The 13,756-nt window shown below is 36.2% G+C and overlaps 1 protein-coding gene across 2 annotated transcripts in view; it reads left to right on the forward strand.

Moving 5' to 3' along the window:
• Positions 1-2,434: 2,434 nt before the first annotated feature.
• b3galt1b (UDP-Gal:betaGlcNAc beta 1,3-galactosyltransferase, polypeptide 1b) overlaps positions 2,435-13,756 on the forward strand; it is a 51,221-nt gene continuing 39,899 nt past the window's right edge. Inside the window, exon 1 of one of the 2 annotated variants that reach the window (XM_028436957.1) lies at positions 2,435-2,511. The gene's annotated coding sequence lies outside the window, so the exon portion shown is untranslated. The remainder of the gene's footprint in view (positions 2,512-13,756) is intronic. The other variant, XM_028436955.1, reaches the window with a different exon arrangement.

Below are 13,756 nucleotides of genomic sequence, written 5' to 3' on the forward strand. Positions count from 1 at the left end.
TATAAACAACTGAATGGTACAAGAAGTCACTCACAAAGAACTGTCCCACAGGTAAGATACAGTAAGTGTAGCAAAGAAGGTCAAACAGTGAAGTGATTAAGAAGAATGAGAAAAGTGAGAAAGGGAAAGGTGTAAATACGTGCAAATGATGTGGAAGCCTGGATGTGATGTAAAGCCGGAGAGAAAGACACACAAAGTATGGAAAGTGATCCGTGATGTGATTATCCCTGTGTAGTTTATCACAAAGTGTAGTTTTTGTCATAATTTCTAAAGATCAGCTGCACATGGAGGTACCATTCAGTATTTTAAATTCCAAGATAAAATAATATTGCCCATGTTTTATTCAAAACCTTGTCTACTCTTGAATATTAGTCAATTATGAAAAATCCAAATGGTATTTTGAAAATACTTTTGACCCAAAGGGTTTAATCTTTTACCCTATTTGTTTTATTTTTAAGTTAATTTGTGTTTTGTACAGGTCTTTCCACTGTAACCATTGAGCTAATCAGTTTCTATCTGCTTTTGTACCGATGTTCAGGCCCTTTTTACCTCTCAGCAAATGAAACTTTTTGCATTTGCATTCTCGTAGCACCTGGTGTGCAGACCCAAAGCAACTGCTTATTATTTCCTTTATGATACAGTAAGTATATAATATGAAACCATGTGAATTCGTAGGGTGTGTCCAACATTTAACAACTCATTTGGAATAGTGACTTTTTTTTTTTTTTTTTTTAGATTAGCTGGTTTGTACTTTTCTTTGTCCAAAAAGTTCCTGATTATGTCACGCTGTCAGGCTGGTTTACTTACAATATTGCTGATCTAATGTCAATAAACTATTGAATTATTTTGCTTTATGTGGTTATTTCATTGTGTAAGGTGTTCTTTAACCCTGAATATCTTGAACGTGAACCTGAGGTACGCAAAGCCAGCTTTAGGTCATGGGTCGATCTATCCGTGACACTTGTAGGGGACGTGAGTAAGCCACATGATCCTTGAGGTCATTGAGATAATCTCCTCTACAGGCTGCTTGGCAAGGATGCCCTATGGTTGACCACACAGTCAGCTTTTTTCATGTGGGATAAAACAAGAAAAAGCTACGACAGTAATATATGGAAGCAGCAAAAATAGTCATATTCTTATGTAGCCACTCATTTTATTATTACTCCTCAGGAACGACATCTGACAGGTACAATGGAGTTTGCTGACCTATGTCATTTTTTACAGTCACAACAAATTCCAGTTATCATAATTTATGACAGCAGTAGCCTACTTGCTTGATATTGTGTAGACCCACTCCACTAAGTATCTGAAGCAATGTTTAGGTTTCAAAGTGATATTAGCAGCAACAGCCACATCTTGTTACCATGTTTTAATTGGTTATTAGTTTTTAAAAATATTTATTCAGTCTGATTATTCAGGAATAATCTATTTTGTTAAGATACTGGAAAAAAAAAACCTGAAAATATTATATTTTCCAAAATTGATTTATTGATTTAGAAAAATGCTAAAAGGTTCACTTTGAATTAAAAACAAATCTAATTTCAAATATTGAGTTGTTTAAAAAAAAAAGCCAAATTGTTTTGTCCTTGTCCACAAAAACATTAAATAATAAAACAATACAAAATTTTTGTTATGAAAATGGTTATTACAAAAGTAAACAAAACAAAAAACAGGATATTTCAGATTCAACGTCATACATGATTTATAATGTTAATTTGAAATATCCTTTTTTTTTTTTCTCCCCCAAAGCGAATATGTCTTTTTAACTGCAGGAGACATATTGAAGTGAAATATTTCCATATCTGAAATCTGGGCTGTGGGGACTGTTCTAGTTTGATATTTTTAAAAATAAAATAAAATAAATAAATAAAAATGGTCATGCAAAGTTTATGCGCTAATGGGATTTTTTATTTTATTTTATTTATTTTTTTAAGAATGTCGTGATTTGGTTAAGTAATTTTAGAACGGCATGGATTGCCAGTCTCTGTTTTGGTATTCTATTTGCGGAGTAAACTTCTTGCACTTTAAATGGAAAAAATGTCTTATTTATGTTGATGCTTAATTTATTTACACTGCAATTGAAATAGTCATAACCAGAGTATATTCAAGTGTGCCAGAGTAAGTCAATTAAAAGCAAGGTTATATTTCTAAATGTGTTTTTTTTTTTTTTTTTTTTTTTTGTCTCTACCAAAATATCGAGTCGGATCGTTTTTGTGACCCCAGTATCGTCTCGTGAACTTTGTAAATCATGTTCATGTGGCACAAACTCTCCACTGTATCTACCTAACATGCTACGACAGCCTCACTCTCACTTTCTGAGCTGATTGGCTGAAGAGCCTATCGGAGTGGACGTTGATTGGTCCCTTCCCCCGTCAGTGTGACGTCACGTTAGTCGCAGCGGCAGGGGTTGCTTCACCCTCTGAGTCTAACAACAGTGCTGTGAGGATGCTGGAGCAGAGTGGTTCTCTCATCAGTATCAGGAGTCGGAGAAGGACGGAGGCGCAGATAGAGGTGGGTGTTACCGTTACCGGAGGGTGGGACCACACAGGCCGGGCTCTTTATGCTGCTGTGGCTCTACTTTAGTGACATTTTTAGCCAGTACGTGTCCTCCATCTGTCCGTAGCTGTCTGTCCATCCGTCCCATCTCATTCCTGCACATCTGCAGGCTTTGGCTTCATCATCACTGGTGTTGAGCTCAGTTTTTGTGCTACTATCGAATTCTCTCTGTGGATTTGTGGGCATGCAGGTACAATTCCTGCCTTGCTCAATGCTCTCAGTCACCTCTGTTGTCACCGTGAGAAATGCGCGTGGGATGGAGGGAGGGGGGGCCAGGCGGACACAAGTTAGGAGAAAGCCCTTCAAACTTTATGATATATTAAATAATTTCATCCCGAATCATCACACTTAACTTTGATTTAATGCTGCAATATGTAAGTTTTTCTTGGCTTCATTTGGTCAAAAATCCATAATTAATGAATAAAATAAAATATAAATAATTTGAGGATGTAAAAAATATTTCTAGTTATACAGTGTTCTTTTCATTTAAAAGCGTGTTTCATATAATTTAGCTTGTGTTGAAATGCTGTTCCTCAGTAATATATTATGTTATTACAATGCTATTACTGTTCCAATGTTAGATGAATTATCCTAGTCAATTTTTGAGAGACACCCAATAACAATCTTATCAATAACATTAAATATGAACCTGTCTATATGTGCAGAACAGTAAAAAAAAAAAAAAAAAAAACACTATTTAAACTATAGGAGGTCAAAAAGACCACAAAACTCATTAATAGGAATGTTTCTCAAATGGTGGTACAATAACACTACAAGGGGTACTAAGAGAGAGAGAGAGAGAGAGAGAATTAAAGAATGAAAAATATGGAGATTTTAAAATGTGTATTTTTGGTTTAAAATAATCTTAATGATGATGAAAATGAATTGATTAAAACATTTACTGAAAATACTGTACAAGGGTTTGTCTTGGTCCGACAATAGGCTGGGGATGACAGGAAATGATAAAAATGTATTCATGAGGCACTAAATACTCTATAGTTGTGTTTTTATTAGTATTCTGAGCAAAATGTTGGAGCTGGACTCAGGGGTCACTTGGATTCAGAAATAAGTGAATCAATACTTGAGCCAAACAAGTTTGAAAAAACTGCTTTAGAACATATCACTAAATGTACTGGTGCCCACTAAAGTTGCCCTGTATAATCTTTATATATATATTTTTTTTTATTATTTTTTATTTATTTTTTTTTTTTTTTTAAGTAACTAAACATTGATTTTGTGTATTTAGCAATAGTGATCTGCTTATGTATGAATTATCAAAAGTTTTCAAATCTTCACTATCATAAGTCACAAACATGAATATCTGAGTGAAAATGATGTGTCTGCGACTGTGTGACCAGTGGCCACTGCTTGGATGTTTTAGATCAGTGTCTGGATCACACACTAATCCTCTTTCCCACCCAGTCATGTGACGGCTCCCATAACATGTCCTTCTGCTCTCACACTAGAACGCCTGTGTGTCGACTCTAGAGACATCTTTGTGTTTCCCACAGTGCTTCATGCACACCGCTGATGGTATACTCTTTTGGTCAATGTGGTGTCGGTGTCCTGCTTATACTGTGACAACTCTCGCTAAGCACATTTCTGTGAGCTTTAATTAGTCTAAAGAATCTGCAGCTCTAATCCCCCGTTTAAAATACAGTATCTTTGCTTCGTCATGCACTGCTGCTTCACTGGTCACACAGTGAAATGTAGTTGGACTAGTTGTGTGTGCACTTTAAGTGATCATATTTTCAGTTGAATTGAAGGAAAAATATAAATAATAATAATAATCAGGTTTCGCTTCTAGTTATGGCTAGGGCTGGGCAAAAACATCGATTTAATAGATTTATCGAATTTGTAGATAAATACAATTTTCATTTTGCAAAATGGAGTTTAAAAAAAAATTTGATTTTTTTTTTTTTTTCCCCACCACAGTTTTTTCTGACTTTTTTTTTTTTTAATTGTAATGTTATATAGTATGAAATATGTAGTTATCTGATTTCTTAATCAGAAAATTTAAGCTACTGTGAAGTTGCTGTTGCAGTTTTGCTTAAACCTGGGTTAAAGCTTGAAATAGTTGAATGACAGAGCCTCATTTCCTTTTGGGATTGTTTTATGAATTTTTACTCTTGAGGACAATCACAGCAATAAAGTTGCACTTTTGACAATATGTCTGATGTCTTCAGTCATTTTTAAGTGCATTGAAAAAAGAATTTAAAAAAAAAAATCGAATCAAAACTCGAATTTTTCTTTTTTTTGGCAAAATGGCCCAGCCCTAGTTATGTATTTGTTTATAGGCAAATTAATTGTAACACATACAAACCTACACATATGAGAATGACCATATCAAGTACAGCCTCAGATTTCCCGTTCCGTTTTAGGGTTCACCCATTTCCGCGTCACGTTAAACTTTTCCATTTCTGTTCTGACAGCTACATCATCTTTCCCTGTTTAGATGAGTTCACTGGCTATTAAACTTTCTGAAATCATACCACACATTCTAAATATGGTTAATAGAGTCAATTTATGTTATTAATTTTACATGCATCAGAGGAATTTTAGATACATGTTTAGAAACCCGTTTAAAATACAATGGAAATACATATGGTGCTAAAATGTTGTTTTTCAAACCTTTAATTACTAGGGCTGAACGATTAATTGCATTTGCGATACTATCGGGATATAAAATGTTAATTTTCTAACCGCAAATGCTGCAATTTATTTATTTTCTTGTCCCGTCTTGTACTGTCCTGTTAAGTTCAGAGAGTGTTTAAGAAGTGCAGTCCACATGTTTGCATGTTTCATGAAACGTGAAGTTAGTTAAATATGTTGAAGAGGTAAAGCCACAGATTTGTTTGCTTTATTGTTGTAATCTGTGCTTCAAAATTCATATTTTATATTTATTTCAAGTTTAAATAACTCTGAAATTGTTTATTATCAAACAGATTGATGTATTGCTTGTGTTCATTGAAAAATACATGACAAGAGGCCCTTGGAAAAAATAATCACATTAAATTGCAACCGTAATATTAAGGGAAAGAAAAAAAATCACAATTACCGGTAGATTATTTTCCAAAATTGTTCAGCCCTATTAATACCACCAATCGGTGAATTACTCATGTGATTTTTGCATGAACCCCAGTGCATCTGTGTAATTAGAGAGATGGTGTCACCTGGTAAAATGACCACCAGTTAAACTAATACTCCAACAGCTACACACTAAAAACACACTTCAGATGGAACTCTGCATTCATTTTCAATCACAGGATGATATGGTCACCAGACAAACCGTAACAAGTAGCGAACGCGATCGAATGGAAATATGGGTGGAATTGAACATATTGGTTCATTTGTCACATTTTAAAGATGTTCAGTGACTGGTTTTCTGCTGAAAAATATTGTGTAAATGAAAGATATTGTCCCAAAACTTGCACGGGAGAGATTTTTGTATCATGATGGAAAAATGATGGATGCCCGATTTTACATGGAGAGAAATAGGCAAAAAGAAACGGATCAGATTGCTTTTTGCATGTCAGATGGATTTTTCGTTTTTCTGTTAATTTTTTGTGATCACAGAAAATTACAGGCACTAATCAAGTAAGGCCAAACACTAATATTGCACATATATTTGTCTATTATTAGTCACACATTAGAGTACTACTACTACTTCCTCTGACTTATGAGACTTGGTCTAAGCCAGAGGGCAAATTTAGTTTTCTAAAGATTGTAATTTCCATTACAGGGTTTTATTAGTAAAGCAAAGTCTGGTATAGAAGTTTTATTAAAACACACCAAAAGAGCCAAAAACACATTAATATTATGCAATGAGGAAAAGAACCAATTACTTCCACAAGACCATTATGTACCGATTCAGTGTTTTCTCCTAAAAAAAAGAATTAAGAGACGTATGCCTGTTAGTTTAGGAGAAAACAAACGATTTATAACTCCTTTTTGATGGTTGGATTGCTTCTATAGCAAATGAACCGTTTTGTTAAAATGCAATGCAAACTATGTGCATTTTCTTCTTCCTTTGTACTGTTTTCCTCAACGTTCCTTGCTGCAAATTCTTCAAAACTGAGGCGTGGGTTTATATAGCTCGTAACAAAAATAGTTTTATGTGAGGTGATAGATGTTTGGATTAAAAGAAAGATTCATTTAATGAAGGACATGCAGTGACCTTAGGATTTTTCTGACTGGCACTGCTGTTATTCACTTATTCATCATCCTGACGTGTTGTGTTCTGTCAGTTTGTGGCTGTTACGCCATCGTAAGGAGCTGTGCATCCTTTTGAGGTGACGTCCTGTCAATGAAACCTATTCAGCCATTAACCTGCTTTAAACATTTTTGCTGTGTTTTACAAACAGAAATACATTTGGTTTTTACACATGTACCTGCATTTTGGTCAAATAAATGCATAACTGCAGTGTTTTTTGTTTTTTGTTTTTTTTTACATTTCACACAATCCCTTGGTTCTAAGCATTGTAATGACTCCATAGGAGAATCTCAGCATTGGTAGGGTTACACTTAAATCACACATAATTACATTCTGAGAGATTGACATGCCCATTAGCCACAATGTTACACTCTCAGTCACCAGGTATCATTGAAATGAGTGATATGGTCCCAAAAACATAATTTGTATAAAGATTTAATTACGTCCAACAAGAAATAACGTTTCTGTTGTGACATATCACCAGGTAAAACAACCACCAGTTCAGCCAATACACCAACAATAATAATCTGAACTACTTGTTCATCACAACACATGAAGCTCTGCATGCTATTTCAATCACAGGATAACATGATCACTACCCGATCCGTTACACAAAGCGACAGATTTTATACGCAATTATGGGTGGAATTGGACATTATCGTCCGCTTGTCCCAATTTCGAGACATTCAGTAACCCATTTTCTGATGAAAAATAGTGTGTAAATGTGCGATATTGTCCCAAAAAAGCACAGGAGGCATTTCCGTGTCATGTTGGGGCCCAATTTTTAATAAATGTTTAAAGGTGCGTTCACACGCTGGTGACTAGATTATTTTAAAAATCAATGTAAATGACGCAACTTCAAGCTACCTCTGATTCCAGCGACTTCATCGTGCAATTTGAGTTGCAGGAAGTCGCTCAAAGTTGAAAATTTTGAACTTTTCAAGCGACATCTTTGCCCTGTCACCACGTCACTGGGATGGCGAGCAAAAAGCGCGACTACGTTCAAGCTACTCATCAAGGGCGATTTAATCAACTGCTGAAGTCGTGTTTGGTGAGAACGCACCTTTAGAACGTGAACTTAGATTTTTCGGTTTGTGTTCTGCGATCATGGGAAATTGGAGGTCCTATGTTTGAATTCATCAAATGTTTTACCTCTTAAGGACTAAGGCCACGTCTGAATGATAGATCCTGTGATTCTGGAACACTCAGAGCTGCTTATCCAGGTCCAAAAAATGAAGCATATTCAAAAGCCATTAGCCTCCTTAATGCACGCTTTGACCTTCAATGGAACATGAGTACACTGAGTTGTTGCCATGTGATTGACTGGCTGATCAGCTTTTTGTAATATTGAGCAAACATTGTACCTGATAAAGTGCTTTATGAGTATCTACAGTATGCATATACAGTATGTTATCTTCACTCATACCATCGTCCTTTATAGTCATTGTCATTAAGCGTCAAGACTTTCCATTGAGCAAACCTCCTTTTCTGCCTTTGCACTGACTCGTTTGAACTCACATATACTGCCAGCTCGTTTCATTACAAGCCTCCCACACATTCCTTGTGAAATTACTTTTTACTTGAACTCTTTAACCGCACTCTGAAGGAGGCTCTACCTTTTTCTTATCATCAATGAGAATTCGTTCCCTTATCAGAACAAAGTGTGAGCTGTTTGAAACAAAGTAGAATCCAGTGTATTCTGTCTTTATTAGGTTTTCTAAAACACCTCAGGTGAACAGAGGAGTTATTGCTTCACGGCAGGAAGTTTCTCACCTCTAACTTGCTTGCCAGTGTGGAGTGGAGTCCCCATGTTCATTTCACCAGTGACTGTCTGTGTGGGTTTGTGAGTTTGCTGAGCTGCCCAAAACTGTTACTGTCTGGCTTTTCCTCCCTTTGGGATACTTGAGATTAAGCGAGTAAATGAAATGGATAAATAAACGAATTTTGGTTGGTTTTCCCTCTGTTCTGGCTGTTGTTTAGTCGTGCAAAAACAGCTCTTAACTTTTAGATGGATAGTTTACAGGTCTCCTCCTGTGCAGTGAATAAAATCGGTTTTGAAACTGCTTGATATTACAGACTGACCTTGAATATGATATTTTATTTATTAAGTGTTCACTGGAAAACCTCCACCACCACTTAATGCATCATAGGTAATTCTAATAAGCGTTCAGTATCTAATTTGGCAATAGGGTTAGGATTTACTCAAAAATATACGCATTTCATTTGAAGTGAACTTGGCACTTCATATTTAATTTTAGACAGTTTTATTATTATTATACAATTGTTTAATAGTTTGTGGAATTCTGTATGTCTAGAAATTGTTGTTGGAAAAGTATTAGACTGGGATACACCACATGATCTGTATCAAATACTTTAGATATTCCAAATTTAATAAGTGCAGTAGATGAAGATGAGGAAATGTGTTGTCATTGGATTTACTGATGCAAACTACTAATGAACAGCCACAGTAATAAAATCCAAATAATGGAAAAATTTCAAAAAAAAAATTAAAGCCTTTCTTTTCTCAGCCATGCTACCGTTGATATAAATTAATGCAACATTAATATGGGAATTTGCATTTGAAGCAGAAAGCAAACGTTTGTTCGATAATAGTTGTGCTCAATAATGCCTCTATGAAGTTATCCAAGAAGTAAAAGCTATGACAGGCATCCTGGGTCATGGGCAGATGAACTCATTGTTGGATGATGTGGAAGGTTTGGCCCACGATTGTAAATGTGATCATAAATCATACCGACCCAACATACATTATATAGGACTGAAGGAATGAACAGGAGAAAAAGACAATTGCGTTGACTAAACTCGAAATGGCATACTCTGTACTATGCACTACAAACTCAATGAGTATATACTGTCTACTATATACTATAAGTACTATTGCAGTGCCCATAGGAAGTATGCATTGCTATAGAAAAGTGGGAGGTTAAGTAGCTTTTTTATGGATGGCCAAATGAGATGGTGTTTGAAGTGTGTAAAGCGATAACTATTGTGTAAAATATATTTTGGCTTTTAAGGACACTGTTGGGAGTTGAACCCCATCCATATCAATTCCAGTGTGTTGTCCTTGTGGATCCGGATCTCCTCAGACCAGAACAGACTCGGACCGGACTAGTTTAGTGTCATTAAAACACAGCAGTCAGTTTAAATGCACACAGAATTTGTAAAGCAATTATGAAATAATATATTAACAGTATCATTGCAGTCTAAACAAATTCGATGTCGCACACCCTTGAACCAAGCAGCAACCATGTTGAAACTCTCAGGTCATTCTGATTTTTTCATTTTCTTGACTGCAAAAGAAAAAACAACTACAGGATTCAGTTTAATATTGGCAAATGAAAATTATGTTTTGTTGAGAGTTGATGAATTTGTCTGCTGTCATTGATGTCTAACTTCACCATTATCATCATCAGTAACCATCTAAACTAGTAATTATAGAAGCTGACTGTAGAGATATTTGAGGAACACACAGACTTCTGTGTAGTTTTACAGTGGTTGGCCACACACATTCTTCTTCTTCTTGCTTTTAAGAGGTATACGGTCTGATGACATCTTTTTATAATAGATTGGAACATTGGAATATTAGAGCATTAAAAGATTGGAACATTATCACTGTAGAGCTAGGACTGATGACATCATCAATGAAGCTTCGAACATAGGGACAACATCACTGTGGAGAGCTGGGATTGATGACGTCACGCTGAGTCCGTCGACTCAGGAGGCGGAGCGTGGGGGTTGGGCGTCCAAACAAATCAGACGTTGCACACCCTTGAACCAAGCAGCAGCCATGTTGAAACTCTCAGCTCTGTCTGTCCCTGAACCGCAGAGATATTAGAGCCACAGACACACAGAGATTCCTTGCTTTATAGATAGTTAGGAGGATTAGGATGATGACTGTTCCCACTAAAGTATACTTTCAAGATTCCCAAGATGCATTTTGAACCGAGAACAACAAAAACCTGAAGCACACCGAGGCTAAATAGCTCCGTTGATTTGCCCCCTTTTTTTAAGTGAGAAAGTGACCAAGTAGAATATCAACGTGGTCATTTGATCCGTAAAACTCATGGACACACATTTTGGAGACCAGCCATTGTGCTGCTGACAAAACTTCCGGTCAACTTCAAAACAAGAGCGCTACTTACAAAAGCGTTACAATCTAATGGAAGACAAGAAAAGATTATTTTGTTTTAAAAAGAGAATGTTTGACTTTTAGCTTGAAGCAAGTCCCAGGTCGATTTTACGTTCTGCTCGCAATGCATCATGGCGTGGTTGAGTATGACTAGATACTTCAAAAATGTCCCGATATAGTATACATCTGGGTATTTCTTGCATACTCGATCTTTCCATGCTATCTAACGTGATAGTAATTTTGACGTCAGATTTAGTATGAGTAGTACGTATGCCATTTTGAACACAGCCTTTGTCCTGTCTTCTGTGTTTCTTTAGACCTGAAAATCTGCAGTATTTTGCACAAGTGAAGAATATCTGCTGAAACTCAAGCATATCAATTCCATATCTTCCTCTTAATGTCCAGAAGATAAAATTAATCTTTGAAAGCGACGCTGCTCCTTCACATTCAGCCTCCACGGTTATCTTTCACAATCTATCGACTTTAATTCCAGAGTGGAGTTAAAACTTCAAGGTTTAGCGCAGAGAGAATGGCAACTGCCTCAGTCGTGCATCACACAGTAGAATGTACTTTGTTGAATGTATTTGTTGTCTTTTTTTACTAAAGCACTGCAGCTGTCAATACACTGAGTGCAAAGAAAAAAAACTTCTAGTTGAGAGGCTTGAGAAAAAGGAAAGGTTTCAGCCTTGGGGAAGCTAAACATTCAATCAATTCTCTGTGAACAGCACTGGGGTAAACAAATGTTTTCTTTAGCAGTCGTCTCACATCAAGTGCTTACCTATTAACTAAATTTATGTACAAAGCACATTGAGTTGCCTTGTGTATGAAATGCATCTTGTCTTGCCTAACATGGCACACTAGTAAACAGTTTCTGTAGCTTCATGATTTATTCACAAGCTATGCGCTCACTGAGGTGAGGAAAGGTCAGTATTTCAGCAGTTTTTATTGGATGCATCAATTAAGTCATCCTAAAATTCAATATTAGCTTCTGAATAACATTAACTATTCTAAATACCACCAACTCTTGGATACCAGTCAATAGGTTTGTTATAAACAGGATACTTTTGGCTTTGATGCAGTTTACAGCTGCAGAATGTGATGTCTTAGCAAACCTGGAGTGCGAAAAAAGCCATTTCCTCAAGCTCATTTGCCTAAAGCAGAAAATCAGCTTAGTCAGACCAGAAAACTTATTCAATTCACATATTTTATCCATTATGTTGTATTTTAAAAGCATGCTTATGGCCACTGAAAGGTGTTGGTTTAATACAAAAAGGTTTTTCCACCACAAAAATGTGAAGTACCATATGGGTCTTTATGTACACTAGTGCAGTGCCCATAGGAAGTACCTGTATGTCTTGCTATAGAAAAGTTGGAGGTTAAGTAGCTTTTTCATGTATGGTTTACATGGGAGTTTGATTTCCTCTTTAATTCAGAATAAAAGTTAAATTCTCTTTAAATTGTGGTGGCAAAATTAATAAATTATATTTACTCATAGATATTCAATTTAATGCTTTGAGATGTAACTTTCCATCCTCTATTTGTTTGTCTTTCTTGGGAAGGTCAGTTGGTCTCACATGCTTCACTCCCATAACACAGCCCTATCTCAAGGCAACCAGACACACACACACCCAATACACACACACACACCTACGCACATCTACGCATATGACAATCTCATGCGATACTAGCTGCGCCATCCCCGGGTGGTAAACTGACCTCTTCCCTTCCTATCTGTTGGGGTGGGGCTGACAATCTGTATAGTACTGTGTGTGGAAAGAACTTTCAGGCAGTCCTGTATCTTCTCCGGCCAGGGGAGGAACTTTTTTTTGACCATCCTGCTTTGTACCCTTTTTTATTTAGTTTAGAATAAATCATTTTTTTTATTAGTTCATCACCTCTTCAGTCTGGTTCTCATCATTTATCAGCGCAGAGCCTCCATCACAAGTTAAAGCCGAGGTAACCGTAAATTTGGCCCTGACAAAACTGACCTTGTAAACACTCAATTCCTAATGCAAATGTAATTCTGAATCACACACACACACAAGTGTTTTTAAAAGCCCTTTGTGCAGTCACTCCTGTAGAGTTACCATGACTACCTGTCAACATTGAGCTGTTTCCCAAAGCTGCATTTAAGACAATTTTACAAAATAATTCATGAACAGTATCATTTCAGTCCAAATAAATCCAATGTTACACACCCTTGCCCTGACTCACGAGATGAAAACACCTTCATTAGAGCATTCTTGCTTTCATGAAACATTTCTATTATTTGAAATAGTTTTCTTTCAAGGTTTGTAGAGGCAGGTTGGTTCAGTTGGGTTTAGTTTCCAGCAGATCACAAATGAGTCTACAGCCTTGGTGTTTTTAGGGGATTTATCTCAATCAACAATGATCTGTTCACACACACACAGAGTTAGGACACACCACCCTGCATTGTGTTTGTTCTAAAGTAAATAAAAAGAACTTGAGTCTCTGTAGCTTGTCCAAGGATGCTTGTGCATATGATCATGTCATTCATGTCTATAATAAAAGTCACCTTGACTTCTTTTGAGTAATAATATACATTGCTGGTGGGAGTAATGAAAAATAATTAAAAACACACCAAGATTAATATCCTGTTGGGGGTTATACTGTTTTTTTATTCATTTTTTTTTTTCATCAATGCTTGTGTTCCATTTTAGCATTGGTGTATCACCAATTTCATTTATTATATACCTTTGAGGTCAAAGCCCTGAAGCAACAGCTATTGTTTTTTTTATGAATCGACTGATTGCATCTATGTTTACGTGACCAACTGTGGAGGATTTATTAAAGTGCTACCTCTACTGATGCTAATAATA

Source organism: Gouania willdenowi, chromosome 21 (assembly GCF_900634775.1).
Source record: "Gouania willdenowi chromosome 21, fGouWil2.1, whole genome shotgun sequence".
Lineage (NCBI taxonomy): Eukaryota > Metazoa > Chordata > Actinopteri > Blenniiformes > Gobiesocidae > Gouania > Gouania willdenowi.